This window comes from Tenrec ecaudatus, unplaced genomic scaffold (genome assembly GCF_050624435.1).
Source record: "Tenrec ecaudatus isolate mTenEca1 unplaced genomic scaffold, mTenEca1.hap1 Scaffold_177, whole genome shotgun sequence".
Taxonomy (NCBI): Eukaryota; Metazoa; Chordata; class Mammalia; order Afrosoricida; family Tenrecidae; genus Tenrec; species Tenrec ecaudatus.
In genome coordinates this window covers 410,996-430,960 of record NW_027458075.1, presented here as the reverse complement: position 1 = coordinate 430,960, position 19,965 = coordinate 410,996, and the positions used below count along the sequence as shown (strand labels likewise).

The 19,965-nt window shown below is 43.7% G+C and overlaps 1 long non-coding RNA gene across 1 annotated transcript; it reads left to right on the top strand.

The window, feature by feature from the left end:
• Positions 1-6,794: 6,794 nt before the first annotated feature.
• On the top strand, positions 6,795-18,798 carry LOC142436140 (uncharacterized). The gene is made up of 3 exons (XR_012781802.1): positions 6,795-6,928; positions 7,233-7,424; positions 17,587-18,798. It is a non-coding gene; the product is annotated as an uncharacterized LOC142436140 (long non-coding RNA).
• Positions 18,799-19,965: the final 1,167 nt, after the last annotated feature.

The window sequence follows — 19,965 nt, the reverse complement described above, 5'->3', positions numbered from 1 at the left end:
GGCACTTGCCTCAAATCTTTAAATTCAAAGCTTCATGTTTTGTCAAATGAAATCATTTCTTCAGTCAATCTCAGAAATCTTTATGTAAAAACGTTGGAAACGCCTTTCACTCAATGTCTAGGGAGGCTGAGTAAGGTGGGAGGGGCTCCAGGACAGATGGTGGGAATCACTCCTGCAGGTGGGTGGTAGGATGGCGAGGCCAGTCTGACTTGCCTCCCTGGTGACTGACCTCAACCAGCAATGGGCAGCTAGACACATGGCATGAAGTGACCTCTGGTCTTCGTGGCGGTGGATGCCAGTAGACCGTCAGGTATGGGAGACCCATGAGAAAATAGGTTACTTTTCTCTTTCTCTCCAAGTTTCTCTGTGATCTCTCTATGCTGCCTGAACCCGCATGCATACTGACAAAGGCAGACATGTGCACACACATGGCAAAGTAAATAGAGACGCCCACATTCACAGACGTATCCATCCACGTGCAAATAGGCACATATTTGCACATGCATGCCAAAGCAGACACAGACATCCATGAATGCACATGTATTCGTGCAAGCTGATTTTCATGGGGAAAAAAAGATCAGCTCTATCACTATCAAGTCCACTCCAACTGAAAGCAACTGTAGAGCACAGAGGAGAACTGCCCCATTGGGTTTCCAAAGCTGTCATCTTGTCAGACACAGTCAGCCACCACTTTCTCCTGCAGAGCAGCTGGGGTTTTCCAACTGCCGGCCTTTCACTTAGCAGCCGAGCACTTGCTGGTTTTCATAGGAGTCTGGAAATCAGTTTCATTGCCTGCTAGTCACACCTCCTCTGTGAGTTAGCACAGCCTGGTAAGCTTGGAAGGAGAAAAATCTTCCTTCCAGAGGTAGTTGAGTGGTTTTCCCCTGAGGAAATGGTTCAGAAGAAGATTTCCTTCAAGAAATCAGAACACTCTTGAAGAGAAATTTCCTGCCAAAACATTTGTTTGCTTGACAACGAGACAAATGAAGCAGCCCTCTGACTTCCCCCTTGGGTCCTCTTTCTCATCATGACTGCTCTGCTCAGCTACAAGGCTCCAGGTCCTGGGAGCAAGGGTGACCTTCTATTTGGAACCTAACAGGGCTCCACTGTGAGTCAGGGAAAGACCTGGAAACTTGAGCATCCTTAAACGGGGCCTGCATAGCAATATCATCTGTCATCAGGCTCATCGTTTCTCTCATTTTTTGTAAGATCATTGAGCCCTTGGAGCCCTGAGAAGTTCTCTCAGCGGAAGCCATCCTCCTCCCATGAATCCAAGAGGGACTGCTTAAAGATTGTTTTCTTCTACTTACAGGAATACCAGCAACCAATTTCCATTGAGTCAACTCGGACTCATATAGAGCCCAAGTGTGTTAGAGAAGTCCGGTCCCTAGAATTTTCCATGGCTGAGGTGGGTTTTTTTCCAGAAGCATATCACCAGGCCCTTCTTGGAAGGCACCTCTGGGTGAATTCAAACCTTTAACCCATAGTTCGCAGCCTAGCTCATGAACAACACCATCCAAGGACGGTACAGTTCCTTGCAAATGGTCACCTGCAGTAGATGAACCAAGGTCAAGTAACTGCCTGAGAAACATCAACCAGAGGAAAGCAGAGTGAACCCCAGGGTTCTTGGGAAGAGGGCCAGAGAGAGAAAAAGGAGAAAACAGCTTTCTTGGGACATCAGAAAGGAAAGGACTCCACTTAGTGGATGCCATAGAACAATCCCAAGCCAAGCATGGGTGAGAAACAGACCCCACCCAAACCCAGCGGGCTGGATTCTGTCGCCAAGTGTTGAACACCAGACATGGATATGACAGAGCCGCTAGTCGTCCATGGAAAGAAACTGTTTGCCCATTGTCTGGTAGTTTTGCAGCATTTGAACAACCAGGCCTCTGCTGCCTCTTCTGGCCTGAAATATAATTGCAGCCATAACCGCCCAGCGTTTCAATGGGTAGAACTCCCTGGGGAGGGCTAACTACCCAAATCATTTGGGAGATCATTTTAGAATTGTCCAGGAGATCTTTGGCTGTGTCTATTATATGAACTATGGTGTCTTTTTTTTAAAAAAAAAAGAAACTTTTTATTGTAAGGTGGGTTAAGATTTACAGAGAAAATCAGCTTTGCACATAACAATTTATACTCGTTTTTTTATGTGACATTGATGACAATCTCCTGCAATGTAATATCACTCATGCCATTGAAACTCTGCTTCCTGTTTTCATTCACCCTTCTCCCCTAACCTTGCCTGCCTTTTGAATTTGGCCTTGGGCAAATACTGCCTATTAGCTTTTGAATGGTTGATGGTTCTGAGGAATGTGTGCTCCTCAGTGCTATGATTCATTTTGGTGTAGTTGTTCTTATCAGGTGCCATTGAGCCAGTTGCAACCCACATTGACCCTATGCCAAACAGAAAGAATCACTACCTAGCCCTGAATTATTCTCCTAATTGTTCCCAAGCTTGAGCCCCTTGTTTCAGTCACTGTCAATCCATCTCCTTAAGGGGCTTCCTCTCTTTCACTGTCCCTCTACTTCACCTGGCATGATGTCCTTCTCCAGGGACTAGTCTCTCTTAATAACATGACCAAAGTATGTGAGAGGAAGTCTCACCATCCTTGCCTTTAAGGAGCCCTCTGACCATACTTCTTCTAAGACAGATCTGTTTGTTCCCTTGGCAGTCCATGTTACTTTCAATATTCTTCACCAGCACCACAATTCAAACATATCAATTCTTCTTCAGCCTTCCTTATTCAATGTCTGACTGTCACATACTTATGAGGCAATTTAAATTACTATGGCTTGGGTAAGGTGCACCTTAGTCCTCAAAGTAACATCCTTGCTTTTTAGCACTCTACAGACGTATTGTGCACCAAATGTATACATATGCAATGCGTCATTTGATCTCATGATTGCAGCTTCCAAGAGCATTGATTATAGACTTCATCAAGACAAAAATCCATGACAACGTCAACAAATAACAACAAATAAAAAAACAACAAACTTCTCCATTTATCATGGTACCTATTGATCAAGTTGTGAGGATGTGTGTCTTCTTGACATTGAGTTGTAATCCATACTGAGGGCTGCAACCTTTGATTCTCATAAGGTTCACTTTATAAACCTGTCTATTTTTCAGGGGGTGGAATTCAGTTCCAGACCTGAAGGGTGATGAAGGACCATAGTAGTGGGGATCTCTCTAGTCTATCTAACCAATAAACCTCATCTTTTATCATTATTATTATTACTATTGGTAGTAGTAGTATGACTTTCAGTTTTCTGACACATTACTCCCCACTCTATCTAGGATCATGTACCATGATCCCTTTCAGAGCAGCTGTTTGTGATAGGCAGGCACCATTTAGTTCTTCTGACCTTAGCATCATAGAGGCTGAGGTACGCATAGTCCATTACTGATTTGGACTAATTGTTGCCAGGCATCTTGATTTTATTCACTGTTATTTGCTCCAGACAGGGTCCAATAGTTTATAGTGCCAGCCTAGCCGATAAACACAAGTAGGATTAATCGAAGGGCAGAGGGATAGATGGTTTCGTGAGCCTCGCCTTGCTTGTTCTGTGCCTCAATTTAAAGGGGTACACTACCTGTGGGATGCCTAGCTTGTGGACTGTGTCGCTGTAAGTTGAGGTCCATTTAATCCCACAGGATTGGTATGTTCATCTCTGGAGCTGGGGACCGACAGTTGGTGACAGTTGGTGACTTGCCTTGCTGTTTGCTGCCTGGGTATATATAGCCCAGCTCTCTCTGCAGAAAGGGACTGGCAACTGGCGGCTCTCAAGCCTTAAAGGACTGCTAGTGTCTCACTGTTTTATAATTTCACTGTTAGTTTCTTGTGTTATCTATCTGTGTATAATTTAGTGGTTCATTTCTTGTATTGTATATCTAGCTTTATAAATATATTTATATATAATTACTAGCAATATGGTTTTGTCTCTCTAGAGAACCCTGTCCAACACATAGGGTGAGACCAAGAACCGACTTTTAGTTTGCTACTCACTAGCTTTTGAAGACCCCAGTCACTTCCCTGATGGATACAGAACATTGTCTTTGTGAGCTAGTTTGTTCCAATTGATCTTGAGGTCTCTCAGAGCTATGTTCCTGATCCCCCATATTTAGGACACGCTCCCTCAAGGGGTTTTGTTATACCTAAGACATTTTCATAACTATGCCTCCTGGATGTACTATTATATTCATGGACATATTTGTAGTATATGCTAATATGTATATAGAACTATTCTCTGGCAAACCTATATTTATTCATGGGTCTAGTCCCATTCTCCTTCCCACAACTGCTCAGATTTTGTGGTTTTTCTATCTATCTATTTATCTCTCTAGCTATCCTTGTATGTTATTTTTATTATTGGAGTATTTATCTCTGTTGCCTTTAATGCTTGTAGTCTACTGAGAAAGGATAGTGTTTTGATGTTCCAAATGTTTCCTCATTTTCTGGGTTACATGACACAAACCAATAGAAGAAGAGAAAAGAAAAAAATTTAACCCAAGTAATAACACCAACAATAAAACCAATTTAGTCTTTTGGTTAAGAATTACTCAGACTTCCCCACTCCTAGGCTAACCCTTGAAAGAAAAAGAATGAGATAAAAGACCATAGGGAGGAAGAAAGGAGAGTGAGAGGCAAGGGAATAAAGAAAGAAGGTGGCAGGGTTGTGTGAACAATTAATGTGGACCTTCTTTGATGTGTATTAAAAATAATATTGACTGGTTTTTTTCAATACTCACCAAAAATTATTTATATCAATCAAGAAAACCTCACTACTCTGGAATCAATTATGACATATAGCAACCCTTTGGACAGAGTATAGAACTGCCCCTGTGGGTTTCCAAGGCTGTAAATCTTTACAGGAGTAGAAAATCTCATCTTTCTCTTAGAGAGTGGGGGTGGGGTGGGGGGAGTTTCGAACTTCTGATCTTGCAGTTAGAAGTCCAACTCATAATCTATTTCACCAACAGGGCTCCTCCTTTCATCATTAATCTAGACTGTTTGACCTTCTTGGCTTACTGGGTTTTATTTTCTCGCTTTGGAAGACATGGTACCAAAATACACACCATTTCCTAGCCCCCCAAAAAATCAAAAGTAAGCAAAAAAAAAAAAAAAGGAAAAACTAGCAACCCAATCCAAACCAACTAACCTATTTAGCCATATAGATAAAGGATACTAGTAGCCAACCTCTGTGTTGGGGGCAATAGGGATGGATGGGGACTGTGGTTAACAGGCACGTGTCAGCTCATCCATAGGGGACATTCAAATTCTAGCTCCAGACTGTTGTTGCCTTGGGGAAATGCAAGGATTTTAAGGCCTGATTTTCTGTTTGTAACTGAGATGCTGAGAATATAAAATTCGATGTGAAATCGTCAACTTTTCAAATATTGGATCACATTAGTTAAAACCACTTTTCAGGCTGCTCATCATCATACTAGCACATCATTAGGCTAAAATCATATCAAAGACATCTGGTTTGTCCCCTGTGCCCTTTAAGGACAACTGAAACATAAGGACGGGAATGTGACATTCATTGTTCCTCTAGACCCTCACCCTTTGCCTCCATCGGCTGGCGTTCATAGAAGAGGCAGACGGTTTTGTTCAACTTCAGCATAATCAGAGTCCTGAGAGTTAAACACAATAAATATATAATTTCATACTAGTCGTTTTAATATTAGCCCAAACAAAACCAACAAAAACCCAACCCGTTGCTGTTATGTTGGTTCTGGCTCCCGAGGACCCCCTAGGTGCCAGGGAGAAACTACACATCACAGGATTCTCAAGCCTGTGGGCTTCTAGAAGCAGGCCATTATTTATTTCTTCTGAGGGGTGCAACTGCCCACCACTTGATACGTTGAGTCCTTAACCATTTGTGCCACCCAGGGTCTCCCAGTCTTCGTATGTGACCCCCAAATTCCTTGACAGGCAACCTATAGGAAGGTAGAGTCTATGCCCTTTCCCCTTAAATTGGGATGTTTCATGACCTCTGTGACCAATAGATTATGGAGAAGATGACACTGTGACATCTAGTTTGGGCAACCCCCTTCCCTCCACCAAAGTGCTTCACAGCTTCTGAAAAATCCCTTCAAAGTCTTCTTCTTGAGTGCTCACCCTCAGAATGTCCAGCCTCCACGTGCTACCTCTCAGGACACTTCTCTGCACCCGGACACTATGCTGAAAGAAGCCTGAGCCACCTGGAAAGGCCACGTGGAGACACTCCAACCAACAACCCAGCTAAGCACACAGCTAACGGCCAGCTTCAGCTGCCAGCCCTCTGAGTGCACGTGTACGCACTGGAGTCACCAGAGGCCCCTGCCCCAGTTCCCATGTGACTGCCAACTCATGGGAGACTCCAAGCACGACCCAGTGGCCTCCCAGCAACCACACGATGATGGTCCTTGTTTGAAGCCACTGCGTTTGGCCGAGGGGGCGTTTCTTGCCCAGCCACAGGGATGAGAACCTGCATCTCAACAACATGCAGGTGGGGGAGGGGGCCGTCTCTTGAGCAAGGCAGCCTCCCTTCTTGTCAACTCCTGGGGATTTTTGTTGTTCTTGCCACTGCTGCCCCAATTCCCCAGGAGCTAGAGGAAGGCAGGCAGCAGGCCTCAGGTGGCCAGGAGGCAGGAGCCTCTGTGGGATGCAGTTACAATGGGAGATATAACCTTAAAGGCAGGAGCCTGACTTTACCTTTGCCTCCTAGAGATTTCGGGTGCAGAACACCTGTCAAATCCCATCTTCTGTCCAACCCTGATCATATGTCTGTCTTATGTTTGCACACAGGACGCAGACTTGTGAGCACACAAAGAACAGTGTCTGGCGCCAAAAAACCAGCGCCACAAGGAACTGATGTTTCTCCAGCAATGGGGAGGGGTGGGATGAGAGGAAGAAAGCAGTACAAATCACTGGATGAAAACAAGGTGGGGAAAGGAAGGAGGAAAGGGAGAGAGTGAAGGAGGGGGACTGGGAGGCTGAAGGGAAAAGGCAGGGAAGGAAAGGAGAAAGGTGGGGGTGGGGAGAGAAGAGCGAAGAAGAAATGGAGGAGTGTGGGAGGGAAGATGGACGGTGAAGGCAGCCAGGAAGACGTGAGCAAAGGGAGGGAAAGAAGAAAAGAGAAAGAGAAGGGCAAGAAGAAGAAAGGAAGGTAGGGAAGAAAGGAAGAAAACGAGAAACCTAATGTCAATGGCACCCTCTATGTTTTTATTTCCTGTTTTTCTGAGGTAGCCTCTTCAGCAGAAGCAAATGGGCTGAATCGCCTCAAACTCCACCTAGGTAGAAAGCACGGGTTTCATTTCGCCAGGGCCTGTGAAAATGTTTGAACTGAGCAGCATTAACACGGAGACAGCGATTACCCCACGTGGCTGTTGCGCTCTGATGATACCAAGGCAACGGGAATGGGGCTCATTATTTCACCAGGTGACAAAAAAAATTGTATTTTGACGTTTCACCCTGAACGTGGGGAAGGGGGGCGTGGGGGAGGAATCAGGGGCCCTTTGTGGAGTCTCCTCTTGCCATTGTGATGCCCCTTGACCTGCCAACAACCTGAGGTCCTGCACTCTGCCAGTGAGGGGCTTGGCTGCAGGCCCTAGCCCAGCATTTCTTATCAGATTTACTGTGACAAGTGATGGGAGAAAAAGCAAGATGCTGTTAACAGCGCATCCGTTCAGACCCTGCTATTTAGAAATTTGGATTTATATTTTGTCAGAGAGAAGTAGCACTGATGTTAATCTTTGCACTACCCTTGGAAAAAAAGCATTCATAATCTTAAAACAATAATCCATAGCATTTGTGGAGCTCTGAGAACCAAGGGATGGTCAGAAGCATTTTTAGACAGATGTCTCATTTCATCTTCAAAGCAACCCAGTGAGGAATAAGAAAAGTTGGCTTATGACTTCCCTTTTGGAAAGTGAGTCTTTGGAAGCACAGAGAGGTCCAAGGTCACATAGTCAATAAGTTAGAGAGCCTGGATTTGAACCTGAGCGGTCTGCTGCCAGAGGTACTTTTTTTGCTCGTGTTTATTAAGGCAACTTGCAGCCCTGGCAAGGATTCAGATAGAATTGAGGATCATTTTTTTTAACAATTTATTAGGGGCTCATACAACTCTTATCACAGTTCATACATATACATACATCAATTGTATAAAGCACATCTGTACAGTCTTTGCCCTAATCATTTTTTTTCTCCTCTTTTCTTTTCTTACATTTTAATAGGGACTCATACAACTCTTATCACAATCCACCCATATTCACACTTCAATTGTATAAAGCACATCCATACATTCCCTACCCCAATCATTCTCAAAGCATTTGCTCTCCACTTAAGCCCTTTGCATCAGGTCCTCTTTTTTTCCCCCTCCCACCCCTTCCCCCCTCCCTCATGTGCCCTTGGTAATTTATACATCGTTATTTTGTCATATCTTGCCCTATCCGGAGTCTCCCTTCCCCGGTTCTCTGCTGTCCCTCTCCCATGGAAGAGGTCACATGTGGATCCTTGTAATCAGTTCCCCTTTTCCAACCCACTCACCCTCCACTCTCCCAGCATCGCCCCTCACACCCTTGGTCCTGAAGGTATCGTCCACCCTGGATTCCCTGTACCTCCAGCCCTCATATGTACCAGTATACAGCCTCTGCCCTATCCAGCCCTAACAGTGCTTCTCGCTATCCTTGTGGAGCCCTGGTGATGGGCTGGGCTGCTAAGTAGTAGGTTAAACAGGCTTTCCCCTCCTGTGAAAAGTTACACTCTCGGGAAACTCACGGGTTGCTCTGAATCAAGGTCAACTCAATGGCAGTGAGTTTGGCTTTTTAATGTCTCTCCCTGTTGTTGTTGTTGTTGTTGTTGTTAGTTTGCCATCCAGTTGGTTCTGGTCCATGGCAAACCTATTCACAGCAGAATGTAACAATAACAGCTCCTCCTCCATCCACCCAAGTGTTCCTATGCTCAGTCCTCTTGTTGTAGTCACTGTGTCAATCCAGCTCTTCAAGGGCCTTCACCCTTTTTTCTCAGCACTTCCATTTTTCTAAGCATGATGCCTCTCCAGGGACTGGTCTCCACTGACAACATGTCCAAAGTCTCACCATCCTTACTTCTAATGGGAATTCTGGCCGTACTTCCAAGACAGATTTTGTTTGTTCTTTTGGCAGTCCATGGTACTGTCAATATTCTTTGCCAGTACCATGGTTCAAATTCATACAGTTTACCTGGGTCTTCTTCACTCAATGGCAAGCTTTTCACATGCAGATGAGGCCAATGAAAATACCATGGTTTGGATCAGGTGCACTTCCTGCTTAAAGTAACATCCTAACTTTTCAACATTCTAAAGAGCTCTTATGCAGCAGATCTACCCAGTGCAATGTATCTTTTCATCTCTTGACTGCTGCTTCCAGGAGCATTGCTTGTGGATCCAGACAAGACAAAATCCTTGACAACTTCAAGTTTTTCTCGATTTATCATCATGTTACCTATTGGTTCAGTTGTGAGGACTTTGGTTTTCTTTGTGTTGAGTTGTATCCCACATTGAAGGCTGCAATCCTTGATCTTCACCAGCAAGTGCTTCAAGTCCCCCATCCTTGTCAGCAAGCCAAACTGTGTCGTCTGCATATAGCAGGTTGTTAATAATATTTCCTCCAAATCTGATTCTGTGTTCTTCTTCATATAATTTGGCTTCTCTGATTATTTGCTCACTATACAGATTGAAAAAGTATAATAAGTGGGTGTAACCTGGATGCACACCTTTCTTGATTCTTAAACCATGCAATCTACCCTTGTTCTAATTTTGCTACTGCTTCTTAATCCATGTACAAGTTTCACATGAGCAAGACAAAGTGTTCTGCAATTCCCTTCTCAAAACTATCCATGTTTTGTTATGATCCACACAGTCAGATACCTTGGGTGTTAATGAAACATAAGTAAACATCTTTTGGGTATTCACTGCTTTCAGGCAAGATCCATCTGATATCTGATATCCTTTGTTCCACATCCTCTTCTGAATCTGGCTTAAATCTCTGGGAAACCAAACTCACTGCCTTGTAGTTGATGACAACTCATCCTGACCCTATAGTATAGGGTAGAACTAACTGCCCCTGTGAGTTTCTGAGACTGTAACTCATTATGGGAGTAGAAAACCTTGCCTTTCTCCCACGGAGTGACTGGTGGTTTTGAACTGCTGACCTTGGGGTTTGCAATCCAACCTGTAACCACTGTGCCACGATGGCTCTTGAATGCTGAATATGGTAACTTTCTGTCAATGAATTAATGCAACTGTTGTTGTATTAGCTTCAGTACAATTTGACTCACATGTGATGCCAATGATAGGGTTACATAATTCGACCATTCCGTTGGTCTCCCTTCTTTGGTATGTATACACATATGGATCTCTTCCAGTCCGTTAGCCAAGTAGCTGTATTCCAAATTTCCTGACATAGATGAGTGAGTGCTGCCAGTGCTTTATCGGCTTGTGGAAACATTTCAATAGATATCCCAGCAATTCCTGGCATCTTGTTTTGGGCTAGTGCTTTCCATGCATCTTGGATTTCTTCTTTCCTGACCATTGGTTCTTGCTCATATATTACCTCCTGAAATGGTTGAATGTTGGTCTATTCTTTTTGATACAGTGACTCCATATTGTTTCCATCTTCCTCAGATGTTTCCTTCAATATTTTTCCCATAGAATTTTTTTAATATTGCATCTCGAGACTTGACATTTTTCTTCAGTTCTTTCAGTTTAAGATATGCTGAATATGATCTGTTTTGGTTTTCTAACTCTAGGCCTTTGCACATTTTGTGATAATATTTTACTTTGTATTCTCGAGTTGTCCTTTGAAATTTTCTTTTTAGCTCTTTACTTCATCATTTCTTCCATTTGCCTTAGCTACTCTCTGATTAAGAGTAAGTTTCAGAGTCTCTTCTGACATGCACTTGTATCTTTTCTTTCCTTTTTTTTTAAAATGACACTGTGCTTTATTCAGAGATGTTCTCAAAATTTGGTGGGTTATTATCAAGGTTGTATATTGACTCTCGTGTACTTGTTTGCATTTTCTTGAACTTCAACTTGAGCTCACATATGAACAATTGCTGATCTGTTCCACAATCAGCCCCTGGACTGGTTTCAGTTGCTGATATTGAGCTTCTTTTATTGTCTCTTCCCACAGGTGTAGTCAATTTGATTTCTGTGTATTCCATCTGGAGAAGTCCACATTTATGGTCACCTTTTTTGTTGTTGATCATATGTTTGAAGAAATCATTAATCATGCAAAATTCTAACATACAATCAAGATAAATTGGTAATTATTGGTGATTGGAGTGCAAATGTAGGAACCAAAGAGGAAAGAACAGAAGTTGGAAAACATAGTATATGCTATCAGCAATTTATTGGTCTTGCAAACTCTGTCATGCGATCTCCAGCTTGGTTTCTATCACCAAGACCATATTTTTCAACTACTGATCCTTCCTCTTTGTTTTCAACTTTTGCATTCCAATAGCATTTTGATAGCAAGTCTGACAAATTTGGGACTGAATATGGTGGTAGAATTATTCAATTTCTGTGTCACCAGCTTTGGGTGGTTGGTGCATAAATTTGAACAATAGTTGTATTGATTGGTTCTCCTTGAAGGGGGCTACATAGCATCCTATCAAAGATAGCATTGTACATTAAAATAGATCTTAAAATGTCCTTTTGATGATGAATGCAATGTTGTTTCTCTTGATTGTGTCATTTCCAGCAGAGTAAACCATAAGATTTTCTGTTTCAAAATGGTCAATATCAGTCCATTTCAGCTAACTAATGCTTACAATATCAATCTTTATGTATTCCATTTCATTTTTAATGACTTCCAATGTCCCTAGATTCATATTTCATACATCCCAAGTTTCAATTATTAATGACGATTTGAACTGTTTCTCCTCATTTTGAGTTGTGCCCCATCAGCAAATGAAGGTCCTGATAGCTATACTCGATTTGCATCATTATGGTCGACTTGCCTATGAAAAGTCAGCTCTTCCTCTTCCTCAGCCGTATTTTGAATACTTTCCAAGTTGAAGAGCTCATCTTCTGGCACACGTTCTGACAATGTTCTTCTGTTGTTCATGGGGGGTCTAGTAACTGACAGTGTTGCTGCTATCCATAGGGTTTTCAATGGCTCATTCTTCCCATGCGGGCAGCCAATTCCTTCTTCATTGTCTGTTCTTTGTCTGGAAGCTCTTTGGGTGACCCTGCTGGTATATGAAATGCCAATCACATAGCTCCCAGTATCACACAAAACAAAAGTCACCACAGTACCACAAAATGCCAGACAAGTGATGGACCTCTATTCTTAGTGAGACGTGGCCTGGTGGGAGGAGTGGGCCCTTAGTTGGTTCTGATCCACTTACTGGAACAAATACTGTTAGTTCTTATTTTGTAAATGTGAAATGCATAAAAGAGACCCCCCAAAATATCCTCCAATTCAGACTTTCTGCCTTTTAAAAGAGGATAACCCACTCTGATTCAAAGTAATTGAGGTGTTTTGTTTTCCCCTCCCTCTGAGGCTACAGAGACTAGACTAATCACAGCTGAGGTGGAGCGACTGAAATGACTTAAAGCACCAGCTAGACTGGCTGTCAGAAGCAGCTACAGTCAACAGCTACAGACTGACAGAGCTGCTCAGCCAAGAGCTGAGGGTTCTCAACTCCCACTTCTACTGATGGGCACAGCCAGTGGCCTCTGGGAGTTGACTGGAACCCAGCAGCCAGCTGTGAGGAGCAAGCTAATTCATCTCAGCCTGGCCCAGGTCATCAAGTCACTGAAGGAGTATTGGGAAAGAGGGAAGAAATTTGGGGTCCCACATTTGGCCACAGAAAAAAGTTGTTCTGTGTTTAGACAGTAGTTCTGGGCCTGAGTTTGGGGCAGGTGTGATGAAGGAAAGTCGGCTCCCTCCCTGCATCTGGGAACAGATGGTGGGGCTGCCCTGGAAACAGCAGGCCAGTCAGGTGGAGCAAAAAAGGCTTGGACTCTAAAGCCCTGGCAGGGCAACTGAAGCTACCTCGACTGTTTTTTCTTAACCCAATGGCTCCCGCTACCCTCACCACCCCCAACTAGGTAAAAGGGAAGAAAGATGCATTTTCTTTACAGAGGCAACTTTCTAGAAAGGAGACCAGCCCACCAGCTGTGAAAGGTCCCCTTAAACCATTTTACTTTGAGCAGGAGGAAGAAATGTTGAGATTCCCAGAGCCACGTGGAATTGTGGATCCTCTAGTTTAGGTTCCAGTGATGCCAGATCGATTTTTCTAGAGAAAGTTAAAATTCCTGTTTTCTTAAAAAGCTCCTGATTTTTTCAAAGGCGATTCAATAACATTGGATAGAAGCTAGGTAGGCCAAAGAGCCCTGGTGGCACAGTGGGTTATGTGTTGGGCAGCTAACTAGAAGGTCAGTAGTTTGAAACCACCAGTCACACTGGGGAGCGTGGTGTGGGGGATAGGGTGGGGGTTGTGCAGAGATGAGACTTTCTAGTCCATATAGAATTTCAACCTCAGAAACCCACAGGGGCAATTCTGCTCGGTCTTACAGGGTCACGGTGAGTTGGAATCTTCTAGATGGCAGTGAATAATCAGGCCAACCAGAGTCCACACAGGTCCTCATTTGGCTATGGGAGTCCCAAGTCTGTGACCCTCACAGAATCGACCTTTGTGTATCGATGTTAAAAGTGAGATCCAGAGAGGGGAGCGCCTGTCCCCTTGAGGAGCAACGAGTTGACTTTCCAGTCTCCAATCTGTAGCAGACACTCCCGGTGCTCCTTCTCTTCACTCCCAAATTCCTGATTCCGTGTACTCGCCTCAGTCACCAATGGCCAGCTCTGAAGATCCCTTTGCTGGTGCTGGCTGAATGTGCTGAGGAACATATGCCAGTGGGAACAGCCCTGACCAGGCCCCTCACTCCTTGGATGGCAAAACTCTGAGAGGCGTGTGCTACACCCTACCCCTGGAGACTTCCTAAGTGATTAAGAAGCAGGTTCCCAGGTTTGTCATTGGATTCACAATCTATTTGTTATCGGTGGCCTTCCCTCCACTGGCTCACAACCCCACATCATTACCTGCATGCTCAGAGTTTCCTAAATAAGCTCATTGCCTTTAAGTCTTTGGCCAGGGTCTGCTTCAGTGAGAACCCAAACTAAGCCCGGGTCTGAATCGTTATGTGTCCTTCCTGCCATCCAGTTGATGCCGACTCATGGCAACTCTACAGTTTGGGGTAGAACTGCACCTGTGAGTTTCTGAGACTGGAACTCTTTTTTTTTTTAAACATTTTATTAGGGGCTCATACAACTCTTATTACAATCCATACATATACATACATCAATTGTATAAAGCATATCCGTACATTCTTTGCCCTAATCACTCTCAAAGCATTTGCTCTCCACTTAAGCCCTTTGCATCAGGTGCTCTTTTTTTTTAACCTCCCTCCCCGCTCCCCACTCCATCATGAGCCCTTGATAATCTACAGATTGTTATTTTGTCATATCTTGCCCTATCCGGAGTCTCCCTCCCCCCCTTCTCTGCCATCTGTCTCCCAGGGAGGAGGTTACATGTGGATCCTTGTAATCTGTTCCCCGTTTCCAACCCACTCACCCTCTACTCTCCCAGTATCACCCCTCACACTCCTGGTCCTGAAGGTATCATCCACCCTGGATTCCCTATGCCTTCAGCTCCTATACGTACCAGTGTACAACCTCTGCCCTATCCAGTCCTGCAAGGTAGAATACGGATCATGGTAGTTGTGGGGGGGAAGCATCCAGGATCTAGGGAAAAGCTGTGTTTTTCATCAGTACTACATCGCACCCTGACTGACCCATCTCCTCTCCTAAACCCCTTTGTGAGGGGATCTCCAGTGGCCAGCAAATGGGCTTTGGGTCTCCACTCTGCACTTCCCCCTTCATTCACTATTTTTATATATATATATATATATATATATATATATATATATATATATATATATCCACATATATACATATATATATACATATATATACCATATACATACCATATATATGGTATGTATATATTTTTTGCATAATACCTTATACCTGGTCCCTTTGGCACCATGTGATCGCACAGGCTGGTGTGCTTCTTCCATGTGGGCTTTTTTGCTTCTGAGCTAGATGGCCGCTTGTTCACCTTCAAGCCTTTAAGACCCCAGACACTATCTCTTTTGATAGCCAGGCACCATCAGCTTTCTTCGCCACATTTGCTTATGCACCCATTTGTCTTCGCCAATCGTATCATGGAGGTGTGCAGCCAATACTGTGATTTTTTTGTTTTTTGATGCCTGATAACTGATCCCTTCGGGACCTCGTGATCACACAGGTTGGTGTGCTCTTCCATGTGGGCTTTGTTGCTTCTGAGCTAGATGGCCGCTTGTTTATCTTCAAGTCTTTAAGACCCCAGACACTATCTCTTTTGAAAGCCGGGCACCATCAGCTTTCTTCACCACATTTACTTGTTCACCAGCTTTGGCTTCAGCAGTTGTGTCGGGAGGATGAGCACTGTAGAGTGCCAATTTAATAAAAGAAAGTATTCATGCATTGAGGGAGTGCTTGAGTTAAGGCCCAAGGTCCTGCCACCACCTTAATATTAAACCTATAAATATAGACACAGAGATCTATTTCCCCATACATATATATATATATATATACATATATATATATATATATATTTGCATGTACATGTCTTTGTCTAGACCTCTATAAATGCACTTTGACTCCTAGCTCTCTCCTCCATCTCCCTTGACTTTCCTCCTGTCCCACTACCATGCTCCGTCCCAACCTGGGTTACAGCTATACCTCTTCTTTACGTAATCTTACCCTTGATCATTCCCTACCAGGCCTGCCGCTTCCCCCTTACTACCATTTTGAGTCCCATATTGTTCCCTTGTCCCTGTGTTTGTTAACACCACTTCCTTACCCCCCACCCCGCACCTCCCCCTATCCCAATTGCCCCCGGAACTGTTGGTCCTGTTGTTTTCCTCCAGATAGTTCATCCAGCCTGTCTTATTTAGACAGACCTGTGGAGACACTAACATGCACGAAAACAAGACAGAGGAAAACAGAGCAACAGTATACAACCAGACAACAAAACAACGAAAACAAACCACTGACAAAGAACAAAACAAAACACATCAAGAAAGAAGAGCTTATAGTTAGTTCAAGGATCATTTGTTGGACCTTAGGAGTGTTTTCCAATCCAGTCTGTTGAGGCACCACAACCTGGCCCCAAACTCCACTTTCAGCATTCCCTGGGGACCTTGCCACTCCATTCCCTTGCTGTTCCACTGCACTCCACCACACTTTGCCTCGGTGTGGTGGAATCAGGTTAGGTGCAATTCGCACACTGTGTCTCCAGTGCTGTCCCCTGTATCACCCTTGGTCACTGAGGGGCATCATGTCTCATAGTGGGGCCAGCCATGTTGTTCTCTTTGTCGACTGGCTGCTCTGAGACTAGAACTCTTTAGGGGAGTAGAAAGCCTCATCTTTCTCCCTTGGAGTGGCTGGGGATTTCAAATTTGCCATTTCAGACATTGCGTTTAGCAGCACAACACATAACCCCTATACCCCACCATAGCTACAGAAAACAATAAAGAAACAAAATCCAACAATACTCATTGCCATTGGGTGCATAACAATCCTATCGAGAGAAAATACTCCGGCCTCCTGGGTTTCCAAGGCTATAACTCTTTGTAAAAATAAAATTGTGTTATGTTTACAATGAAAGTTTACATAACCGATTAGATTCTCATTTAACAAATTCTCTACTTGTTTAGTGACATTAGTTACTTTTTTCAATAAAAAGGAAAGCAGAATATTAAAAAAAGAACAAATGAAAACGTGTTAAGAGTAAAGACAAATGATAAGATGTTAATGTTTAACCTAATCATATCTGCAACAATACACTTTCTGATGTACTGACGGTGAGCAGGGTTTAATCCCATCCCTGGTGAATGGTCCCAGGGGATTTAATGGAGGCTTATTCTCTGTGGAATCTCTGCCAATGCATTTTGAGTTTTTATACTCATCTAAGGCTATAACTCTTTATGGGAGAAGAAAGCCTCATCTTTCTCCAAAGGAGCGACTGGTGAATTCCAACTGCTGACCTTGCAGTTAATAGCCCAACACATAACCCATTATGCCACCAGATGAGAGATTTGTCTCTGGGTGCCTTCCAATGCAAGCACTACAATTATGCAAGGAGGATATTTTTTTCTGTACTGGAGCCAGGTCAAGTCAGAACCAGTGTGTCCATGGTTTGCAGCGAAGTCAGAGGAAGAAGAGGGTAGACTGTCTATAACTTCTCATAGTCCAGGGAAATGCTAGGCCTGGAAGGGGGCATGCTGGCTCAACCATATTCAGAAAGTCCGCACATTAACCTCCCCGGCTCAAATAATTACCAGCACCATGTCTCTGAATATCACGTAAAAGCAAAATAGTGAAAGCACCATTTCCATTTCATAATACTTTTATTAAAAGTAAAGTTCAATTCAGTGATGTGAAGAAGCTGGGAAAATTATCTTTTCATTTCTTTCTTTTTCTTTCCCTCCCTTTCCCCTTCTTCTCCACAGAACTGAGAGGCAGAGGGAATAAAGGCAGCATGGCACCAACTGGAAGACACCGTGGGGTCAAGGTCACCATTTAACTCATGCTTGTCCAGTTTGGAGGGGCAACTGGATGTCCTCATTTGTGAATTTGCTTATTAATCTTTTTGAGTTAACAAGGTCATGGTAAAAAAGGATTGTTGGTGTTTTTTTTAGGAACCTTCTAGTCCAGTCCAACTCATAGTGACTCAATGCATCAGTGCAGAGCTCTCTAGACCAATGGTTCTCCACCTGTGGGACCCTTGCACAGGGTGACTGTAACAAAATTACAGTTATGAAGTAGCAATGAGAATATTTTTATGGTTGTGGAGGTCACCACAACATGAGGAACTGTATGAAAGGGTTGTGGCATTAGGAAGTTTGAGAACCACTGCTCTAGTCTTTTCTATGCTGTAATCTATACAAGAATGAGTTGCCTGGTTTTTCTTCCAAGAACAGAGCCACTGGTGGGTTCAAACCTTCAACCTTTTGGATAGCAGCTGAGCACTTAACCATTGTGCCTCCAGGGCTCTTTGATAAACTCTATTAGAGGGTCTTAACCATTGCAACCCCATGGATCCTTTTGGCATTTAGGAAAGGCTATGGAACACCTGCCCACTCCCCAGAATAATATTTCCAAATACCTCCAATGAAATACAGAATCACAAAGGCACAAATTGTATTGAAATGCAGTGATAAAAATAAAAGACATTGGATTTGTGGCAAATATACATGTTAATAAAAACATTAAATATGATCTGATAGTGGGTCTAATAAACCAAACCAACACCATTGAGTTGATCCTGACTCACTGTGACCCTATATAAAATTCCTCAGGCTAAATCTTTACAGGAGCAGATCATCTCACCTTCTTCTCAGTGAACAACTGGTGCCTTTGAACTGCCAACCTTGAGGTTACCTGCCCAACGGCTCACCCACAGCGTCACCGTGAGTTCTAGATAGTGATGAGCATGAACTGTACTCAACGATGGCTGCAACGACTAGCATGGGGTGTGAAAGCATGTAGAATTTCTCTCGGTGGTAATCGCATGGCTATTCTGAACACAGCTGTGGACATGCTAAACTGCCCTGCGAGCTTAGGGAAACTAACTCAACCAGGATTGTCCCTCATCCAATTTGACATTGCTCCCCAGCCTGCTGGGGCTCAGTGGCTCAGTGTTAGGGTCCCTTGTCTAGATACCAGGGCTGGCATGGAGAAAGTCATTCCTCTGCAGCCTTCTAGTGTGTGGGGGAAGATATTAGTGTTAAGCCTTGGCAGGAAATTGCTGGATTTTCCTGGCAGCCACATTCTTAATAACCATTTACTGGATACATATTATATTCTGAGGGTAAATTGGTGGTTCAGTTGTAGAATTCTCCTTTTTCATGTGGGAGATCTGGGTTTGAGTCCAAGACAATGAAACTCATGTGCATCCAACACTCATTTGTCAGGGGGATGCTTGGTTATTGCTGAGGTACTGAACTGATTCTGCGTTGCTATGATACTGAAATGGGGAAGCTTGGTTGGGTGCGGCTTTGAGACTGAACCTGTTTCTGTGATGTGTCCAGACTAAGATGAGCGATGAAGAAGAGCATGGCTTTCTTCTTCTGAAAACCAGTTAACGAAAACCCCTTTGAATCACAATCTGATGCACAACCAAAGAGATGGTGCAGGACCAGGGAGAATATTGCCCATGGACTCACTGGGAGCTGGTTGTCACAGTGAGTTGGGATGGAGGCTGACTCAACAGCAGCTAACAACCATTGTGTTCCAGGCACTCGATTTGCTTTAAAAATCTAGCTCAGTCTTCTGGTACAGGGAAGTGATTAATCATGCCTACTTTATAGCACACTGTGAACCCTGATCAATGTCAGGCCCTGCTTGTGTTTTGTCCCTCCTTTTCCACATTCACATCACTTCCATTCCCCTCTTCAGACTAATACCCCCTGCTGGGTGCTTGGTGTGTGTGTGTCCTTATAGGCATACAGCCATGTGCACTAGACCATGCTGCTTGGTGAATGGGCTTTCAGCTTCCATGAATGGTACTGCAATATAAATCTCATTCTGTTTTTGAACTTTTCAACTCCTTGCAATGTCATTAAGAGTTATTGTCATGCTGCATATCAATTGTATGTGCTGCTGCGTGCCACTTGGTCATGAGCAATCATCATCTTTCTTTTGTTTCCTTCTTCAGTTGTCTGTTGATTGGCATCCAATTCGGCTCCAACTCTTCTCTACTGCAGGTATCAGTGTGGTGACCATTCTTGTAAAAATGTCCCAAGGGCCCTGTGAATTGGATAAATAGCTTGGCCTATATACCCAGGAAATATGTGTTGGGCTGCTAACCCCAAGGTGAGCAGTACCAA